Raw genomic sequence first — 23,355 nt, forward strand, 5'->3', positions numbered from 1 at the left:
ACGGTATCCAAACTGATCTTCCCCGAGGTCGGATTCTATCAGTTTTTCCATTCGTCTGTAAATAATTCGCGTTAGTATTTTGCAGCTGTGACTTATTAACCTGATAGTTCGGTAATTTTCACATCTGTCAACACCTGCTTTCTTTGGGATTGGAATAGTTATATACTTCTTCAAGTCTGAGGGTATTTCGCCTGTCTCGTACATCTTGCTCACCAGATGGTAGAGTTTTGTCAGGTCTGGCTCTCCCAAGGCCGTCAGTAGTTCTAATGCAATGTCGTCTACTCCCAGGGCCTTGTTTCGACTCAGGTCTTTCAGTGATCTGTCAAACCCTTCACGCAGTATCGTAACTCCCATTTCTTCTTCATCTACATCCTCTTTCATTTCCATAAAATTGTCCTCAAGTACATCGCCCTTGTATAGACCCTCTATGCACTCCTTCCACCTTTCTCCTTTCCCCACTTTGCTTAGAACTGGGTTTCCATCTCAGCTCTTGATGTTCATACAAGTGGCTCTCTTTTCTCCAAAGGCCTCTTTAATTTTCCTGTAGGCTGTATCTATCTTACCCCTAGTGAGATAAGCCTCTATATCCTTACATTTGTCCTCTAGCCATCTCAGCTAAGCCATTTTGCACTTCCTGTCGATCTCATTTTTGAGACGTTTGTATTCCTTTTTGTCTGCTTCATTTACTGCACTTTTATATTTTATCCTTTCATCAATTAAATTCAATATTTGTTCTGTTACTCAAGGATCTCTACTAGCCCTCGTCTTTTTACCTACTTGACCCTCTGCTGCCTTCACTACTTCATACCTCAGAGCTACCCATTCTTCTTCTACTGTATTTCTTTCCCCCATTCCTGTCAATTGTTCCCTTATGTTGTCCCTGAATCTCTGTAGTACCTCTGGTTTTGTCAGTTTATCCAGGTCCCATCTACTTAAATTCCCACATATTTAGCAATTTCTTCAGCTTTAATCTACAGTTCATAGCCAATAGATTGTGGTCAGAGTCCACATCTGCCCCTGGAAATGTCCTACAATTTAAAACCTGGTTCCTAAATCTCTGTCCTACCATTATATAATCTGTCTGATACCTTTCAGTATCTCCACGATTCTTCCACGTATACAACCTTCTTTTATGTTTCTTCAACCAAGTGTTTGCTATGATTAAGTTATGCTCTGTGCAGAATTCTACCAGACGGCTTCCTCTTTCATTTCTTAGCCCCAATCCATATTCACCTACTATGCTTCCTTCTCTCCCTTTTCCTACTGTCGATTTCCAGTCAACCATGACTATTAAATTTTCGTCTCCCTTCACTACCTGACTATTTTCTTTTATGTCATCATACATTTCTTCAACTTCTTCGTCATCTGCAGAGCTAGTTGGCATATAAATTTGTACTACTGTAGTAGGCATGGGCTTCGTGTCTGTGTTGGCCACTATAATACGATCACTATGCTGTTTGTAGTAACTTACCCGCATTCCTATTTTTTTATTCATTATTAAACCTACTCCTGCATTACCCCTATTTGACTTTGTATTCGTAAACCTGTATTCACCTGCCCAGAAGTCTTGTTCCTCCTGCCACCGAACTTAACTAATTTCCACTATATCTAACTTTAACCTATCCCTTTCCCTTTTTAAATTTTCTAACCTACTTGCCTGATTAAGGGATCTGACATTCCAAGCACCGATCCGTAGAATCCCAGTTTTCTTTCTCCTGATAAGGGCGTCCTCTTGAGTAGTCCCCGCCCGGAGATCCGAATGGGGGACTATTTTACCTTCGGAATATTTTACCCAAGAGGACGCTAACATCATTTAACCATACAGTAAAGCTGCATGCCCTCGGGAAAAATTACGGCTGTAGTTTCCCCTTGCTTTCAGCCGTTCGCAGTACCAGCACAGCAAGGCCGTTTTGATTAGTGTTACAAGGCCGGATCAGTCAATCATCCAGACTGTTGCCCCTGCAACTACTGAAGAGGCTGCTGGCCCTCTTCAGGAACTACACTCTAGTCTGGCCTCTCAACAGATACCCCTCCGTTGTAGTTGCACCTACGGTACGGCTATCTGTATCGTTGAGGCACGCAAGCCTCCCCACCAACGGCAAGGTCCATGGTTCATGGGGGGGGGGGGGATTTTTAGTATATTTGATAAAAAATAAAATGTACTAAAAATTTGTTTTCAGAATTTTGGGAAAGTGAAGAATAATTCATTACGGTTCTTTTATAACTGGATAAAACTAACACACTACTTCACTGTTTGCTTGTACTTACAATAAAAACTCAACGTCGTCATCCTCGAATAATATTTGTGTATCGGACACTGCATTTATCTGTGTCAAGTACTCTAGTTCTTTGATCGTATTAGTTACTCTAGTTCTTTGGACGTATCGAGTACTCCAGCACGTAATAAAAGTGATGCTCTTAGAGTTCCATCTCATTCTCTCATGAGACAGACATGAATAGAGTAGCGAAAAATAACACCACGGTAAAAATTAGCTACACTTCTTCAGTGGGCTGTGTCAGAGAGAAAGAGAGCGCCAGAAGCGCACATCGATCCTCGCTAGCGACACCGACCTCCATTGTGGGCACCTGCCGGCACCAGACTACGGTGCTCAGGCGATGGCGCGGGAGCGGCCGCACTCTGCAGAGCGGAACGATCGTAAAAAAACGGGTGGAGGTGGTCAGGAAGAGAAATAACCCCGTAAAAAATTTCGAGGGGACTGGTAAGGGCTCTCGCGCGAGGCTAAAAGCCATCGAGGGCCTCTGCGGGCGAAATAATTAAGGACGGGAGCGGACGCTCCACATCGGCGTCCAGTCCGGCGCGGTACGTCACAGCCTGGCGAAATGTGACGTCGACAGCTGAGGATCCGCCCTGTGTCTGCCTGCTGCTCCAGGCAGAGAGGCAGGGGAAGGGCAGCGACTCTCGTGTCCAGCCATCCGCACCGACAATCAGCCGCCACCGACTGCGCTCTTACCGAAACGACTGTCCTCTTCTGCACATCTGCCCTCATTTCCCTTCTGACCGTTACAACAGTAAAATATTTTCAGCCAAGCGACACATAGATCTTGAGACAAGACTGGACTACACTTTCACAGTCGCCAATGGGAACAACAGGGCGTGACACACAGTAGAGAAAAGGGTAATTGTTACTGCACACACACGTCCCGCTGCCACCAACGTAAAGTCACTACTAAGTGATACGCAGCAGAGGAGCGACGTTCGAAGTTGTGAGACAGTACTGTTTAATTCGTACGACAGAAATATTTCTAGAAGCGTCGCCGTAACCTAGGAGTACACAATCTGTAACTGTTCTGCAGCTAAGTGTAAAGTTTCTTTATGGAAACTGTCATATTGGAATGGCATTTTACTAATGGAAGATATTATGCACGAAGCATTGTTAGAAGAGCCAAATCGTTGAAGTGAAGTAAGTGACTTTCGTGTCAAAAGTGATGCTGAAGCTGATGCTCCTGTAACAGTTATGGACAATAGCGAAAGTAGTCAGTCTACCAAATCTTCAGACAGCGATGAAGAAACTACAGCTGTCCGTGATAAAAATTTCCAATGTTTGAACACTGCTGTCCCTAACAGAAAGAGCCTGTCAGCTGCCGGTAACATTGTAGTCCATATTCAAAGAGTTCGTTGGTTCATTGCGGAGAGGAGAGCATCCAGCGAAGTCATTGGCCCCATCGGATAAGGGAAGAATGGGGAAAGGAGTCGGTCATAGCCTTTCAAAGGAAACTTTGGGGCATTTGCCTGAAGCAATTGAGGGAAGTCACGGAAAACCTAATTCAGGATTGCTGCACCCTGGTTTGAGCCTCCGTCCTCCCAAATGTGAGGCTAGTGTGCCAATCACTGTGCTACCATATTCCAATAGCGTGAAAATAACGAACAAGTAGACTCGTGAATAACTGAGAATATTTCAAAATACTAGTCTAATATGTACATTTCATTAAATGAATAAAAAAATGCTTAAAATGGCTCTGAGCACTATGGGACTAGAACTTAGAACTACTTAAACCTAACTAACCTAAGGATCTCACACACATCCATACCCGAGACAGGATTCGGACCTGTGACCGTAGTGGTCGCGCGGTTCCAGACTGCAGCGCCTAGATCCGCTCGGCCACTCCGGCCGGCATTAAATGAATACCATCGCCGTCTAACTACACAGCGAATAAAGTCTTTAGATCTGGACAACTTTCAGGTTTCTCCACTGAAAAATTTCCCTCACTTTTGTTACTTAGTCTGTATTTCTGGATGCAGTAATACTAACACCGACTGACAAACTACATTACAAATGTGAAATAAAATAAGCTTAGTTCATGAGAGTCCAATTTGATTCTAAAATATTCTATATTCAGACAGTTTCTCCAGCAAATAATTGAGTGTCACTGTGATCCTGGTGTGTCAATTTCAGAGCTGTACACTACTATGTTATGTATGGAATCAGGAACTCAACATATGGATTCAGAAACTAAGCACAAAAACTGACAATATAAAAGGTATTTCGAAGTCTTCGCATCAGAAGTCTGGCCGTGATAGGTCATTTCATGTGAAGAACTGTTGTTAGAGACAAAACATTCGCTGACGTTTGTCGGCAACAATAGGAATTCATTTCTTTATATTTGGTTACACCCCTGAGAGATAGGGCATAGGGATTCTGAAGCGTGTGTATGAAATGCGTGTTACCTGTAATTCAGTCATGGTCCATGGGAAAGGGTATAGGTAGTGAAAAATTCAAGCTCTTAATACGCTTCTGAAATATCTTTCTCTGCTCAGAGTATTTCATTACTACGGTTTCACTGGTATAGATAGCATGCGTACACCGCAGAGGACTACACCACGCCACCTCTTAGGGACAAAACCGATAATAAAGATGGATTAGAGTCGCCGCGAAGGGTCATCAAACATTTTTCTAAGAAAAGATGTTTCCCGTAACGCGATAATAATCCCAAATGTTTGATGCAAAAATGTGGAACACGCTGTATATAGGGTGTTTAAGAAGATAAAGTAAAAATTTTAGGAGTTTGTAGCACAGACAAATGCGAATTAAAAGTTCCATGTAACATGCGGCGAACATTGACTGGTTACAGATAGAGCTGGTTACAAAAATAAGTTTTCGTTTCACGTTGAAGTTATTCTCGATCTATTTACAGAGTGTGAGTCTTGTTTCGATCTGTTAGATGGTACTTGAATTGACATGGTTAAATTTTTCAACTGTTATTCTAAGTTCTTGGCCAACTCAATGTGTATCATTTACTCATGCCGCAGGAACTTATGCTGAGTACATCGACAGGTATCTGTAAAAAATGTTGGAACGGCAACGTTGGTGCTCGTAGAGAATGTGCTACATGGCTTCATTGTCGCAGAGCACGATACTCAGATGAGCTTTCTCTTGTTTTCAGTAAATCGCATACGGTTGGAACAGTATCCAGCAGTCACATCTTATGTGAAAACGGAAATGAACAGAATGTGGATGAAGCAGAACATATTATCAGTTTGTAGAATTTAATCATTCGATAAATACACGCAGAAACTCTAGACACATCGGATTTCCACGTACAGTAATATAGTGAATATTATGTAAGCACGAAGTGTATACTTATCATTTTAAGCGTATTCCGTACCTTCAAGAATTAGTTGAAGTTAGAAGATTAAGATCCTGTCGTTGACTTATTTCAAATAGCAGACTAATCCTATAACTACTGTTTACTAAAGAAACCACTTTCGGGCGTGATGGTACCAATAAGACTCGAAACTCACATGCCTTTTCAGAAACACATTTTCAAGAACGTTTCTCTGTAAATTTGTGCTGTGGTATGACAGAAAATCAGTTGTTTGGGTTTGGTGTTATGTTGCATCGTCTTACAGGCCCCTATAGTAATATCACATTTATTAAATAAATAACTGTGTCAGATACTGTGCTATGTTTAGGAACCAAACTCGTTACTCCAGACATAAGAAAAGCGAACATCATCATTACATTATCTCTGATTTTCATTATCTCTGTTGCTGACTGTAACGTTAATGACCCCGATTTTGTTCATGGTCGATAAAGAGGAAGGCAACTTACAATTGTGATTATTACTTATACCAACGTGACGGTAAAAGTTGCATTCAAGGAATAAATAGAAGAGTGGTCATATTACTCTTTCTAGTTATTCTAGTTACTATAGAACGTTTCAGCTACACTACGTTGACGTGGAGATGAAGAGATGCTGGGGAGATTGGCGGACGAAACTGTAAATAAACACGCCGACTTTCAACGGACTCTAAAGAACGCAACAAGAAATCCGGCACGTCTCTTCACCAACACATTACCACTCGACAAAACACACAGAAGAGGCCATTTTAGTTTCAATGTACATTTTAATACAGAATGAGGAAACCAAGAACACATGCCTTCCTTGCAAACAAACTTACAGCATTATTAAAGAGGTACTTTTGGTTGCAAGACTGGGTACGTTTCCGCAGTATGACTGGCCTCCCGCATATTCTAATCATCAGGTGATAAAAAAATCTAAATTTAAAACTCCCCGAGAAATATAAAGGCACAAATGGTCACTTTGCTTGGAAACCAGCGTCCCCAGACCTCACCCCATTAGTTTTTTAGCCGTGGGTATCGCTGAAGCTTACGAAACGAGAATAAATAAAGTGACGAATCGATCGTTTTGATTACGAACAAAGGTGCCCTCATAAAAGAACGTCAGGGTGAGCTCATATATATATATATATATATATATATATATATATATATATATATATATATATATATATATATATACTCTCTGCCACACACAGTCACGCACTTACCTACACACGTGCAAAAATCTTATAATTACTCTCATTCTGAAATACAGTATGAAAAAGAGGAACGTGAAGTGATGCGACAACACTACTATTTCGGATAAGTGTGGCTGGTAGATGGCAGACTGAAAATGTTGAGCAAATAATTTGTACTAGTAAAGTACATAAACGTTAAAAACATTCAAACACGCACCATATCCTTCTGTAAGTCGCTTAAATTGGAGAGTGGATATTCTGTTTAAATTACAGCTGTCTCTTGTCAGAATATATAATCCACTCAGCTAAACTGCGGCACTCTGAAATTCATATCCCACAAGGACCACAGACTTGCTGAGCTTTACTCGAGTAGTCATACGTCACAGGACAGTGGCTCTATACGTAAATTGTGTCAACATTAGTCACTCTCGATTACCCACCCGCAAGTACCATGACCAGCTACTCAAATTCACAAGTCTCTCGATAGGCGCTTGAATGACACGACAGTGAAGTGATGCTACAGTAACACTTTCAGTCCGATGTACAGTGTACACCGTTTTGAAACTTCGTAGAGAATTAAACCTATGTATCCGGATTGGCACGTGAACCTGCAACATTGCCTTTTGCGAGCAGTGTCCTGTCTCATATATCCAGACACACGACTGCCCCTCGTAGGTGGTATTCTGCATCCACATCCGGCTTACTGCTTCATTCCCCTAGGGAACTTCAAAATAGTTGACACACTGCCGCGGTAAAAAGTTTAGTCTGGCCCTAGGGCATAATTAATCCATTTCTCCGCAATACCCCTTCTTCGTGACTGCTGGTCTATCAAGGAATATGGGAGAGCTCCTCTGATGCTATGAACGAGGAGGTACACAGGCAGGGTCGGGATAGCGGCTGGATACGTCCGTCGGCTAGAGATTTGCTTGTGAGAGGCCGGTTTCCGAACTCAAACTCCGTTCAGCACTCACATTCCATTCGTCAGGACATTTCAGTGAGGCGATGACTGGTGGAGTATCAACGCAATGTAACTCACTGTGTCCCCATACTTGAAGTCACGGTGACATGATTTCAGTCAATCCGACCACGCAGCACAATGCAAAGCAGTCAATGTTTCTGTACGAATGTAAGAAATACTAGTTTTCCAAGCAAAGTTTTCTCTTCCAACCTCTCCAGTCAGTATCAAAGACCCTCGTTATCACACTACTATGAATTATTTTTCTTATACAGTGATCGTTTACCACGTTCAGAAGTATTCAGTCTCAGTGCTACAGTGGTCATGATTTTGTACAGCTGCGTTTTACTACGTTATTTGTGGAAAATACTTGTTATAGCTACGTATGCATCACAACATCTCATCATAATGCGGAGAATGGAGGTGCTTGCCACACGAAAACATGACAAGTTACCTGTAATAATTAACACAAAAGTGCTCCAGAAAATTCATGCTCACCAAATGTAAAGAATAAATAAAAACGAAAACCCACTGATGATGGCACAGTGGTGACGAAACATGTTTGGGTGCTGAGAGAAACGGCGTTTTGCGTAATTGGTGGGCCTCAAATCACAAAAAAGTATTAAAACATTTCATTCACCAGCAGTCTATCCATATCAGTCACGGAAGCACTCAGTGCAGCTCTTCGCAGTGTGGGTAATGGCAGCCTACGCATGGGACGGTAATTCGCTAGTCCGGCTGACATGCGTGATAGCTCAGAACGTTACAGAGCTTCTGTTACTTGTTCTCAGTTGGCATTATCAGATGTTGATGGGCTACAACGCGCTTGATGCTCACTACAGTGGGCCTCAGTTTTCGCGATCAGACGTGGTCGACAGGAACCCTGATGGCAAGTTTGTCTGACTTCACGTTTGCATGCCCTCCTACAGTGGCCCTCTCGTGAAATACAGTTATTGTACGATCCGTCCAGCCATACAAATGGAGCCCCACAAAGACTCCACTCTCAAAGTCTGTCAGGTGCTGACAACGCTGTTTCAGACTTTTATGTGGCGTCACTGAGTCCTTCACTGTGATCACTCACCATCTGATGCTTTTCATGCTCCTTGTGTATCCTTGGGGGCCTGGTGAAAACACTGTGCACGAGCAACCATAATTCATGACCCAAACCGCTCAGCATTGGCATGACGTTCTCTTTACTGATGAGTGTCGCTTATGCCTTCAACCAGACAACCGTCGGAGACGTGTTTGGAGGCAACCCGGTCAGGCTGAACGCCTTACACACTGTCCAGCGAGTGCAGCAAGGTGGAGTTTCCCTGCTGTTATGGGGTGCCATAATCTGGGGCCGACATATGCCGCTGGTGGTTATGGAAGACGCTGTAACGGTTGTACGATACGTAAATGCCATACTCCAACCGTTAATGCAACCATATCGGCAGCGTACTGCCGAGGCATTCCTCTTCATGGACGACAATTCGCGCCCCCATCGCATACATCTTGTGAATGATTTCCTTCAGGATAACGACATCGCTCGACTAGAGTGGTTAGCATGTTATCGAGACATGAACCCTATCGAAGATGCCTGGAATAGATTGAAAAGGGCTTTTTATGGACAACGTGACCCACCAACCACTCTGACGGTTCTACAGCGAATCGATGTTGAGGAGTGGGACAATCTGGACCATCAGTGCCTTGATGAACTTGTGGATAGTATGCCACGACGAATACAGGAATTCATCAATGCAAGCGGACGTGCTACTGAGTGCTATAGGTACCGGTGTATACAGTAATCCGGACCACTACCTTCGAAGGTCTCGCTGTATGGTAGTACAACATGCAATGTGTGGTTTTCATGAGCAATAAATAGTGCGGAAATGATGTTTATGTTGATCTCTATTCCAATTTTCTATACAGGTTCCGGAACTCTCGGAATCGAGGTGATGCAAAACATTTCTTGATGTGTGTATTAAAACATAAGACTGAATGAAAAATCCAGTAGCCAACAGTAGCTGTATATATTTAAGTCGATCTGAGACCCACACAACCGATTTCGCCGATTTTCAGCTGCGTCTTCTGCTGTAGTATAAATGCGAGTTGTTACAGAACGAACAGTTGGCGTGGCTAGGCAAAGTTCGCAGCCTCCCTGCACTTATAAACACCATCATCGAGGATGTTAAACTCAAGAACTGTCATTACTTTACCGTATAAAATATGTTCCTGTTGCCCTGTGTCAAGCAACCGACAATGCCCTTCATAACTGTTATCCAGAAAGTACTGGGTCCGAAGGACGACACGCTTATGTGTGTTTTGTCACCAACATCATAGTAATCGTAGTAACTGACAGCACACGCTACGAGCGTCCAGTGTGTGGTGGCTTCCGTCTGGGAATCACTCTGCGGCATTCTGTAACAACTCTCTATACCGTATGACGTAGTATTTATGTATATCAAACCAGAACATGCACCTGAAAATTTGTGAAAATTGTTGTGTGGGCCTCTAATCGACTTAAATAGAAACAGCTACACCGGACTTTTGGACTTTTCATTCGGTCTTACGTTTTGATAATTTAAAACCTGTTTTTAAACAACTACTGTACTGTATGAATTGTTGATCAAACATCTATAACTATGTTACCTATTCCTGCCCAGTTTTTAATTATCTGTAACTTTGATGCAACCCTAGTGGCCGTTTTACCTGTCACAGAGATTTACGACTCTGATTATTTACATACCCACCGATGGTGTTCACATTTACATGCGCGAATTTACATTGACATTTCATTGTGGGGTTTGGGAGCTTCCGTTTGCTTGTCAAGCAGCGTACGTTCAGAAATATTATATCTATAACAAATAATATAAATTACAAATGAACCTCACGTACGTAATTCACTATATAAATCATTGAATCAGCAAGTCTACATTGTGCGAAACTAGGAACAAAGCAAGGAGATTCGTACTGGCTCAGTAGTGGCCTGGAATGATTTCACGGTGACATGGGGCCACTAGAGAAAACTTTATCAACTTGCGTCCATGAGTTTACACCAGCAGACGAACGTATGGTTTTTAGCAACTTCAGTCCCCCACAGCGAGGTGGTGGTTCGATTTTTGACGGTTGCACGTGAGCACAGTCGCCACCGCTGCCCTTGGACACCACGTCAGCCGATCCCGCTTCATAAGGCAGTATTTCGCGCAGACGAAAGGCCACACTCAAAGGAAATAAGACACGTCGGATTTCTTTTCAGTCGGTCGTGTCACACGTCCACTCCGTTTTATGTCAAAGATATAGTTAGCAATTTTTGTCCTATTTGAGTACTGTTAATAATAATAACAATTAGGGCAATAATAATAATAACTATTAAAGGCTTCACATAATTTTATAGAAAGGAAACATGATACCCATCAGGTGAAGTAATGAAACTATTCATTCGTGATCTCATTTCCCTTATTAAAGATTCTACAGTAATAATGCAAAAGAGCAGAGCAATAGATTTATTGCTATCATAGAAGATGCTTGTATAGACCAGGCGGTAAACTGTTGCAGGAGTACAAGTCATTATTCACACGCATGTCTGGAAATGGTTAGAGTAATTTTAACTAACACGGTAAGGAGATAACATCGATCTGTTGTTGATAATCAGTTGTAAAAAACAGTCAAGGTTGCAGAACATCTCATTTATTAAAATGACTTGTTTCCGTCACCGTCAGATTATAATCACTGAAGAGATATGAAAGTGCTTATTAATCAGAGAAATCAGCTTTTACATAACATGTAAAAAGATCAGAAATACTTTCCTTGAGTCAGTAGTTTGGGCTTTGTTTGATGCTCCCCGCCAGGAACTGCTCTCCTGTGCCAACATCTTCAGCTCATAGTAGCAATTGCAACCTACGTCGTCAGTTATTTGTTGGGTGTATTCCGATTTCTGTTTTCCTCTACAGTTTTTACCTTCTGCAGCTCACTCCAGTGCCAAGTAAATTATTCCTTGATGTCTTAACTGATGTCCTATCGTCCCGTCCATTCTTCTTGTCAGAGTTTTCCGTATGTTCCTTTCTTCGCCGACTCTGCAAAGAATCTTCTCATTCCTTACCTTTTCCATCCACGCAACATTCAACATTTTTCTGTAGCAAAAAATCTCAATGGCTTAGATTCTCTTCTGGCTTTCCCAACAGCCCACGCTATGCTTCAAATGCACACTCTCAGAAATTTCTTCCACAAATAAAGGTCTACGTTTTATTCTAGTGGTCTTCTCTTGAACAGGAACGCCCTTCTTGCTAGTGCTAGTCTGCTTTTGATGTCTTCCTTGTTCCGACCATCATGGGTTATAATGCTACGGATTCCTTAACTTCATCTATTTTGCGAACACCAATCCTAGTCTTAATTTTGTCACTGTTCTCATTTCAGCTACTTCTCACGTCATCGTCTTCCTTCGATTTACTCTCAGTCCGTCTTCTGTACTCATTAGACACTACATTCGATTCAGCACATCCTGTAATTTTTCTTTACTGCCACTAAGGATGGCAACCTAATTACCGAATCATATCATTGATATCCCTTCACTTTGAATTTTAATTTCACTCATACCTGTGTTACATCCCTTTTAATTCGTATTAGCCATGGTACCTGACTTCGCTGAGTTGATACCAGTTTGTGTGGTGTTGGAATAAAACGATAAACGTTAAAATATAGAGGTAAAAAATTGATTGAAAACATATTCTAACTATTTGCAATGCTTGTTTATAAACAAAATTTTTCATTGTGTTATCCGTGTTATACATGTACAATTTTTATTCAAATTTCCTACTCGAAAGCCAACTACGTGTAGTTGACAGTGTGAAAAGCAGGAGTCTACGGGATTGACGCCGCAATATTTTAAAGTTTCTCGTAGCCCTTTGTTACTTGTAAAACCATAGGCTAATTTGATTGGAAATTACAGTCTTTTATATTGGAATGGCAGTTCAGTAGACATCAGTGGTATCCTGGGGATAAATAGTGTGTGTCCTTTGTACTTCCCACTCGTAAGTTCGGCTTAGATGGTGTTATTGGATAGCTGTTTGACAATCATTCTTGTTCCATTACATGGTTCTGGTAAGCTGAGATTTCTGAATAGTATGATCTGAGATTCAGTTTTATGTAGAAGTAAGTATAATGGGATTCCTGGTACTTACAAAGAGTTTAGAAATTCTATAGGGAGGTTTACACTTTGTTCAATGTTTACCGTTGTGTAAATCGACTGATATATTCTTTTTCCACCTGGAATTTTCTTTTGAGTGTTGAAGGTGATATCATCGATAATATTACCTTTACTTGCCAAAATTGCCCGTTCAGGTAGCCAGTCCGTGTTGTTATGGTTGTGAAGAATGTTTGGGTATTTTGGTCGATGAGTTTGTTTTCAGCAGTGGCTATGTTGCATAAATCACTGTTGAGTTTACTAAGGTCTGTCGTATGATCAATCGGATATCGGTCTTCGCATATTTATTAAAGTTGTTTAGCAAAATGTGCTGTTGTTTCGTCTTTCGATAGTTTATCTCTCATGTTTTCTGTTAGTCAGGGTATTTGTATGTCTGGCCAGAGATGTGATTTTTTTAAACATGCATTGATCTCGCCTGCTTTTGTTGATTTGGGAATGAGTGGAAGTGTTTGTCTAAAATATCTTGAGAATATCAGTCGAGCTCTTCCCATCAGTGAGAGTTTTCTCGCAAGTTCTGTAATGTTCCATGGCTTCAAGTAATTTTTGTATGTGCCATTGTGCATACGTCCGAGAACATAATTTTAGCTCCGTTTAGATGATCACTCCGTTCTGATTGGTTCTGGTTTTGTTCCGTTTTAGGTCGCAAAAGCATCCGTGGTCATACGTGTCCAAGTCAAAGCTGTAGAAAGCGAAGATAGAGAGGAGTTATAAAACGACTATACGTCAGTCACAATTGACATGACAGAATACAGCTAAAAACAGGCACGTGGAAAAATGACTAAAAAAGACGCCATACAGAAACAGAGATCCGAAACTATAAACTAAATGGCCTTCGCCACATTGCTTTGTCGGATAAAAAGTAAGACGCGGTCGACAGCAAGCGTGCCATTTGCTAAATCAGCCGATAGACAGCAAGCACAAACGGGAACGTAAAAGGTTAAAAAAATGGACGTTCCATCAGGAAGTGGCTGACAGTTAAAACTTGAGTGCAATGTGTACAAACTGGTTGGGTCGCGCCACTTAGAAAATGACGATGGCTAAAAAGGCAGTGTCCAATACGCAGCCGAGTTAAAATAACCTCCTCCCGACGTAAGGGATGAGAGGAGGTTGTCCAAGCCGCTGATGTAGGCGTAGTAAGCAGGAGCTTATTCCTGTGAAGGGAGGACCAATGGCGACGTCAAAAGGGAAACCACCTCCTGGCAGATGGCAGCACGGAAATAATCGGAGGGAATATACGTACTCGCTGGCTGAGGAACGACTACTGCAGATTTGGCAGCAGCATCAGCAGCCTCGTTTCCTGGAAGACCGACATGACCAGGAACCAACAGAAACATCACACTGTCTCCACCAAGAGTGAGCAATAGACAGTTTTCCTGGACCCGTTGCATTAAGGTATGCCCGTGACAGTCTACGTATCAGGAATATTCAACGGTAGTTGCAGGGAGGAATGGCCAGTTCGCCCTCCTTCCATCAGTGTGGCTGCAATGCTGGATGATGCCAGTGCCAGTGCGACATGTTGTTTAGAATGAATTTGTTCCAACAACAGATTTATGAGGAACGCTTTCCCGTTGACGCCTGGTGCTTCAAAGAGAAAAATTCCGCCAGTGTTGCTCTCATTTCACTACAATGATACCGATACATCGTTGATCAATTTCAGTTTTTTTTTTTTTTTTCAAGAAATGGCGCTGAGCACTATGGGACTTAACATCTGAGGTCATCAGTCCCCTAGAACTTAGAACTACTTAAACCTAACTAACCTAAGAACATCACACACATCCATGCCCGAGGCAGGATTCGAACCTGCGACAGTAGCGGTCACGCGGTTACGGATTGAAGCGCCTAGAACCACTCGGTCACACTGGCCGGCTATGTTTCTTCATTTCCGATTAAGTATACGAGGATTGGGACTTAAATAGTGGCAACTATTTATTTACAGCTCGTACAAAATAGATACGTGTTCGAAAGTTTTACTGCCCTTCAAAGTAGTCAGAAGCTTTCTGTATAGCCCGTGGCCAGCGATGTGCAATTCGTAGGATACTCCTAGCACAGCCAGTTGTGTTCACAGTTCGAGCGGCGCGATCTATTGCCCGACAAATTTTTAGCACTTCTGAAGCAAATGCCGTGAAATGTTTCCTTCAGTTTAGAAATCGAGTTGAACGCAAGATGGCTTAAGTCAGGAGAGTGCAGTAGGTGTGTAGGGAAGCAGCCTACTCACACTGTAGTAAATTCTCATCAGTTTCCATTGTGTGCCAGCCAGTCTGCTGTAACTAGCTCTGACGTCATAAATGTTGCGCAATACCTTAAAAAATCAAGCAAATGACCTAAAACTTTTCTGGCATGTCAGAAGTAATACTAAATTAATGTGTGTTAAATATCAGTTCGATAACTTCAGCCATTTTCGAAATTTGGACGTTTTTCTAAAAAAATCATTGGCGCAACAGAAAAGAGCTAGAGACTTCAAAATTTATATTTAGATTCATCTTTCATAATGATTTAATAAAAACAGTACTTTGGATTTCACAAATTAAGACTTTAGTGGAAATTCATGATTTTCTGGTTTTCGTCTTAAAACTGAAGGAAGCAAGATAGATTAAGTAGGTTAATAAATAAGGCTAGGATGTTTAGATTTAAATAGGTTGGAGGTCCGCTATGACTATGAAAATGTGAAAAGTTTCTTTTGAATACCTATGAAATTATAGCGATAGCGGATCTCAAAAGGGACAGTTCAGAGCTCATCTGCTGCGTGCAGTGTAATTTAATTAATTCTCTCGCCCAAAATATTTAACTTAGCCACGTCAAAATTTTATTATCAATACTTACCTGCGTGCTGAATGCACGTTTAAATTAAGAGCTTCCTCGGCCATCAGCAAGAGAAGCTATAAATTATTATGTAACTTGAAGTGGTGCGTTACTAGCCCAGCGGCTAGTCGGGAGAGCGGATTTGATCAGGCATTCCCTCAGCCGTCCGCACCGCGGCTTTATATATAAGAACGCTGCGCGAGGAAGGAAGGGCCCAGTTCTCTCCAGACGCTGAATGACACGCCATCTGTGTCGGGAGCCGCGTCGCATCAGTGTCACTGCTACAAACAGCCTCGGGTGCCGTATTAAGTTACTAGAGATACGCGGAACCATGAAAACATTTCATGTGAAGTGTTAATTCGGGGATGATTTTCATTATCTAGTTTCAGTTTGCGTATTGTCGTATTTTCACGTGCAGTCGCGGGACAGACATTCTACCAAATATTTAGCGTGGCGTTTGATGAAATATTTTCATCAAATTATGGCGAGCATTCTTTTTAACATTTAATTCGGACATTTATAGTTGCATCAGCGCATTAGACTCTAAACTGCTCTGTTAGTTATGTTGTAGGGATATTTGTGTTTTTTATCAGTGAATTTCAGAATATACTCAACTATTTTGGAAAACCGTTTTTGATTAGAAATCCCAGACAATCTCCTAATTCCTCAGAGCTATAAGCTGCAGCTATAATAACATTCTCAGATAAAGTGGGCACTAGGATCTCTAATTACTGGTTCCATGTATTATTAAATCACTTTCTGGGTGCCAAAAAGTAAATAGAGAGCCAGTGTTGAGAACGGCGAAAGACAGCATTAACAACATTCTAAAAGCCAGAAACTGATTCAACATGCAAGCATTTATACAGTAGATTACGTAACAAACTCAACCGCCGCCCCACATATGGTGCATCGGCCGGGAAATCAACTAAGTGAAAGTAATTTTTAACTATTCGGATTCGCGAGTGAAATGCGACACGCAACTGAGTATGGAACAGTGAATGTGTTACGTGTGCATGTGGACGACGCAATTGGAATAACAACGCATCTGGATTGACGGAGCTGGCACTGAGTCTAGCGGTGCTGCCGGCATCGCGAGAAGCCAGTCTCGCCGCACCGCAGTCGTCCGCTGGAGCAGCCGGCGCAGAGCCTGCAATTGCGGGCCACGCAACACACAACAGCCGTCGGAGAGCCGTCTGCAGTTCAACGTGCCACGTCGCATCAGGAATCCTGGTACGTTGCGCCGGCAACGCCATACGTCGTGCAGAAGGAACTAAGTTAAGTGAAAAGCTGTTAAAAGTTTTACTAACTAAAAAACTATCGGCGATGGAACCGTCAAAAGAAGCTGAGGTTAAACTGAAATCAGAACCTATGTCTGTTGAGGGAACTGTAAATCCAGACAAGGGTTCACGTGTAAATATGCATGAAAGTAGTAATGTTAAAGTGTAAATTAAGTATTGTCTCCTGACAGTAGTGTGGGAAGGGGCAATGATTCAATAATAGAGACCCCTGTAGTAAAGCGGAAAGTAGAAATTGTAAATTTATGGGATGATAGTTTCTCTGATGAATTAAAAATGAAACAGTCATCATAGATGGTAGAGTTTAAGAAGGAGCAATTGGATATGACTAATCAATCAGAAGTTTATTGTAGTTTTGATGATTCTGGTATTGGAGCTAGTTTTTCGTCACCTGGGTGTGATAAAAAGCCAGCTCGTGAGCAACCCAAAGATGCTGGGGCTGTTGATTTAAATGTTATATTACAAGCAATAGCTGCCAGCAATGCTGAATTAAAGTCTGAAATTGTGGCCAGCCAAACAAATTTTAATAAACGATTGGAGGTAATGGACGATACCTTCAAGGCTGGTTGCAACAAGTTGAAAGAGGATCTAGACAGTTTGAATTATAAAATTGATTACAATCATGAAGATATTAAGAAAAAGGTTGCTCAACAGTTTTCTGAAATGTATAAAACAGTTAAATCCGAAGTTGCTGAGGTTCGCAAAGACTTCCAAATGGAAGATGCGAAGCTGGAGCACAAGTTAACAGAAAAGATCGAGGCGGAATCTGAACTGTGCTCAGATAGGTTTAAAGATGTTAACATAAAAGTAAACATATGTCAAGCAGAAGTAAATGCAATCAAAACTGATACTACTCATATTGTACAAAGAGTAGATAATGTTGAAATGAAAGTAGAAAATATCAGTACTAACATTGCTAACATTGAGAGTAAAGGAGCTTCAGTAACTTCTGGTAATGGTAGTATACAACAAGTTGTAGCTGCAAATGCCGCTTATATCGGGTGTCGGCAGTTCTTGCGGTTCGATCCAGATAAAAATATCCATCCGCTAGATTTCTGGAACGATTTTGAAGATGTGATTCCACCAACTTGGTCTGAACGAGAGAAAGCCATTTAGTAGGTGACGCCATGCGTTGGTCAGCTGATGTTATGTTAAAGTGTAAAACATTAACGGAATTTAAAACAGCTTTCATTAATGAGTATTGGTCTAGCAATAAGCAAAATGAAGTGTTGAGAGAATTTTGGAGTGGAAAACGCTTCAATGCAGGCAAGGAATCAATTAAAGAGTTTGCTAGGTCATGGATTTCACGTTTGTCACATTTGGCGGAAAAGCTAAAACCAGAAATGATTATACTAGGTCTTGAAGCCAAACTGCCATGGTATTGGCAAACTAGAATTATATCAGCCCCTAGAGACAATCTGGATCGTTTCATTGAGTATTTGGAACGTGTAGAACGTGTTGCTGCCAATGAGGAGCAAGCACGTAGTAACCGAAATGCCAATAACAATAATAGTAATTTTAGGAACGAGCAAAATGGCAATGTAAACATCAGAACAGTAGGTGTTCGCCATCCTAAGAGAGGTAGGAAATGGGGAAATAATTATCAGAACCAAGAATGGCATCCAAGGGATAATAATTTTGTTCCAAACAGAAATATGCATGTAAACAACAGTACGGAAAGTAAGGCTATGCCAGCTAACTATAATGAAACTAAAGGAAACAGTAGTATGCCGAGGCAGGAAAACTAGTTCCCGTCTATGAGGACACTGGCGCTCACCAGGCGGTTATTTTTCCTATGCCAGTAGTTAAGGGAATTGGTAAGACAGATCAGAATACTCAAACTGAACATGTGGATGAAGAGTCGGTAGCACCTAAGGATACAACAGAAATATTAGATCACTCACAGTATTTGATAGATACCGTGTTAGAGACGCTTTCTAAGTGGGAAGAGAAAGAGAAGGCGCAGCAGTGTAACGATAGGGACGAGCTACAAAATACTGAATTGACAGGTGAAGAAGCAGAATAAATTCATGCTTATATTTACGATGAGGATGATGTGCTCTTATCTAAAGTGCCTGTGCAGGATGTTGATAATGTACTAATAGATTTAGGACAGGAGATAAGTGGGAATGTAGAGGGTAGGCTGTTTGGGGTCGATGAACCCAGTAGCTGTGACCAGTTGTCACTTGAGAAGGAAATCGACGATAATGGTGAAAGTGGTTTAGCTGTAACTAATGTTATGCCCGGTCTGGAGGCGCAGAATCGCTCAGACTACAGTAATTTGGGTTATGTTCAGCAAACTAAATGTAATGAAGTCATGCGGTGTTTCGATTTAAAATTAATAGACCGAGTGGAAAAGGCAGCTGAAAATATAATTCAGGAAACCCCTACACATTGTGACCTAAATATAATGAAGACAGATGTCGATCACTTTAGTTGGAGAGAAATCCAAAAGGAACTATTAGATGAATTTGAGGAACAACCTGTACAACCTAGAATAAGCCACCCTATAATAATAGTGAATATGTTGGGTATCAATGTACGTTGTCTCTTAGATAGTGGAAGTGAGGTGAGTGCAATATCTCAGTCCTTCTTTGATGCATTACCTGGTAAAGACAAGCTTACTGTAATGAGGGTATCAGGACTAAGAATAATTGGTGCTACTGGCAAGGTGTCAAAAACGGTAAAGCAAGAAGCTTTGCTGCCCTTTAACATTAATGGTAATTTAATTGATCATCCATGTTTAATTGTAAACAATCTCAGTATTGAGGTTTTAATTGGCATAGATTTCTTGTCAAAATATCAGAGTGTTGTTGACTTTGAAAGAAGCCAGTTAAAAATGGTTTTGCCAATAACCGTAGTAATTATAGTACCTTTTAGTGATAAACATGTAGTAACTGATGATGGAACTTGGGAGCTGCCTATACGAGTTCTGAAAAATAGGAGGTATTGGGACGAGGATGGTAATCTTAGTACAAGTAAGCTGAACACAGAAGAAGAAGAAGAAGAAGCAATTATTTTGGACAAAATAGAAGCTAAATTGCAGGAAATCGATAAGATTTCAGCCAATCAGAAGGAAGAACTGAGACAGGTTCTAAAAAGACATAATATTTTCAGATCGACGTGGCGTGGTCAAAGGTTATGAATGAATGCTGTAGGGAGGAGGTTGTTCTGTAACCTCTACACAGTGTGGCAGCTGTGCAGTCCCAGCTGTGTGAGATCTTCTTTCCCTTTCAGGTCTCACTCATTCTTCATCTTTCCTATCTACAAAAAATTTCGACGTCTTCTTTCCAACACATAAAATTTTCTGTTATGGTTATCAAGCCAGCATTAAACCAAGGAATGCTGTAGGGAGGAGGTTGTTCTGTAACCTCTACACAGTGTGGCAGCTGTGCAGTCCCAGCTGTGTGAGATCTTCTTTCCTTTTCAGGTCTCACTCACTCTTCATCTTTTATATCCACCTAAAATTTCTAACTCTTCTTTACAGCATTAAACCAATGAATGCTGTAGGGAGGAGGTTGTTCTGTAACCTCTACACAGTGTGGCAGCTGTGCAGTCCCAGCTGTGTGAGATCTTCTTTCCCATTTCAGATCTCACTCATTCTTCCTCTTTCCTGTCCTCAACAATTTCGACCTTTTCTTTCCAAATACTAAAATTTTCCGTTATGACTATCAGTACAGCATTAAACCAATGAATGCTGTAGGGAGGAGGCTGTGCAGTCCCAGCTGTGTGAGATCTTCTTTCCCTTTCAGGTCTCACTCATTCTTCCTCTTTCCTGTCCTCAAAAATTTCGACCTCTTCTTTCCAGACATGAAAATTTTCTGTCATGGCTATCAAGCCATGAGTTATGTAACCATTATATTTAACGATTAGTGAAAAAAAATACCTAATGTGACAAACCTAATAGTGACAAACAATAGAGAAGTATGACGTAATTAAGATATAAAATGTATTTGAGTAACAAGTATGTATAGTACCCTAGTAATATAGTAAGTACAAAGTGTTGTTGTATTGGAAATGGTCCACAAACAGTAATTTAAAAAGATATATGAATTCATGTACAAGCAGGATCTGAAGTGGTAGTGAAACCTAGTGTATACATTAGAGCTAACTAAGAAATAGTAAAAGAGATTGCTTAGTGTTATGAAAAATATGCAGATAAGTTGTAAGGATAAACTCACCTGGTGTAGCAAGGAAAGGCAGTGTAATAGAATTGAGCAGTGTTTGTGGTTGAGACGTGAAGGACACGTCCCTGAAGTATTTATAAGGTTGGAGCTGGCCATTATTTTAGTGTCGTGTGTGACAGGATACACCTACACGTATTGAGGTTATGAGTTGGAGGCGTGAATGCGACCATAGGTACCCTTATGTTAAATGAGACAGAGCAGCTCATGGTGTCCTATAGGTTTAAGGAATTTAGCATTACGCTCGTCCATAATTACTTGATGCACTTTAGTGGTAGGTCTGAGAGAGACTACCTGAGGTTTCAGCGTCCGATCGAGTGGAAATGGATTGCCACGTGAGCAAACTAATCAGCTGCAATACACTATGAATATGAAAGAAATGTGCTATCCTATGCTTTAAATATTAATAGAGTGAGTTTTAAATAAGTACATACACTAGCAAAGTAAATAAATAACATACTGACAGACGTGAAATATTAGTTTAGCTCAGCATAAATACACTTCAAAGTAAGTAAGTACCTATTGCAGATGTGGAACTGACAACAGCAGAGGACCAATAAGTGGATTTAGTAGTCAACTAAACGTAGTGTGTTTTGAACACTCACAACTGTACTATTACCAAAAGTTACTCACATGTTCAAAGAAGCTGAGAAAACAACAACTAATCATACTCATACTATCTCTAAGAATAAAGTAATCAAAGATGAGTCAGTTAAGTGCTTAAAATGCAAATGTATCAGGAATGTACCGAGCATTGGTTCAGTGTTCCGGCCCAAAAATAATAAATTCAGATTAAATATGATATATGATTGTATGCTTTAGGAGCATAAATTTTCTCCAGTACGTGATAACGGCGTTTTGAGCCATTTGTTTACCGATTTTATGACAGTTAAGTAACCGTGAGAGTAAAATTAAAAGGGTTCTGTTAACTTTGTTCCAACAAAATATTGGAAGATAAAATGTATATATCCCCATTTCATTGTGACCCACCCTTAGATATTAAGTGAACAGAGTCTGAGGCACTCTTTTTGTTTGTTCTACAGGACAAACCAGATAATGGCAGCCTGGTAGCTGCGTAAAAGCGTGGAGTGACTTGGACACAACTCACAGTGACCCCTCCCCTTTCCCCCATGTAATTTAGAGAGAACGTGAAGGACGCACACCATAGCAACTTCCCCTCCTCTGTCCTTGTGAATGGAAGTGTAGGACGCCAGCCAAAGCAGCTACAACCACGTGTGTAAAAATTATTTGTGAACTTTTCTTTCAGGTTTAGAAAAGACTGCTAAGAGATAATCATCTGTTTATGTATCATGTTATTTTCTTTGAATTTGTGTATGTAAAAATGTATTTAATGTATTTAATGGATCTAAGATTTTCACAATTTTTTCAATTTGTATGTGTTTGTTTGTCTAAGGCAATATGTATGCCAAAATATTTCATTGACTTTGCTTAAAATTTTGAGTAATGACATTGTTTAAAAAGGCAGTGAACATGCCTACAATTTAAATAATTAATGTAGGTAATCAGTTTTCTTTAATGTTCTACAGGTTTATATTTCAATTTTGATTTTCATAGGGAGTTAAACTATACTCTTGCTTCCCTTTTTGTAATTAATTTTTTTTCATTCATTAACATTCATAAACAAAAAAATTTAAGTAGAGGGAGATGTAGGGAAGCAGCCTACTCACACTGTAGTAAATTCTCATCAGTTTCCATTGTGTGCCAGCCAGTCTGCTGTAACTAGCTCTGACGTCACAAATGTTGCGCAATACCTTAAAAATCAAGCAAATGACCTAAAACTTTTCTGGCATGTCAGAAGTAATACTAAATTAATGTGTGTTAAATATCAGTTCGATAACTTCAGCCATTTTCGAAATTTGGACGTTTTTCTAAAAAAATCATTGGCGCAACAGAAAAGAGCTAGAGACTTCAAAATTTATATTTAGATTCATCTTTCATAATGATTTAATAAAAACAGTACTTTGGATTTCACAAATTAAGACTTTAGTGGAAATTCATGATTTTCTGGTTTTCGTCTCAAAACTGAAGGAAGCAAGATAGATTAAGTAGGTTAATAAATAAGGCTAGGATGTTTAGATTTAAATAGGTTGGAGGTCCGCTATGACTATGAAAATGTGAAAAGTTTCTTTTGAATACCT

Source organism: Schistocerca piceifrons, chromosome 7, assembly GCF_021461385.2.
Source record: "Schistocerca piceifrons isolate TAMUIC-IGC-003096 chromosome 7, iqSchPice1.1, whole genome shotgun sequence".
NCBI lineage: Eukaryota > Metazoa > Arthropoda > Insecta > Orthoptera > Acrididae > Schistocerca > Schistocerca piceifrons.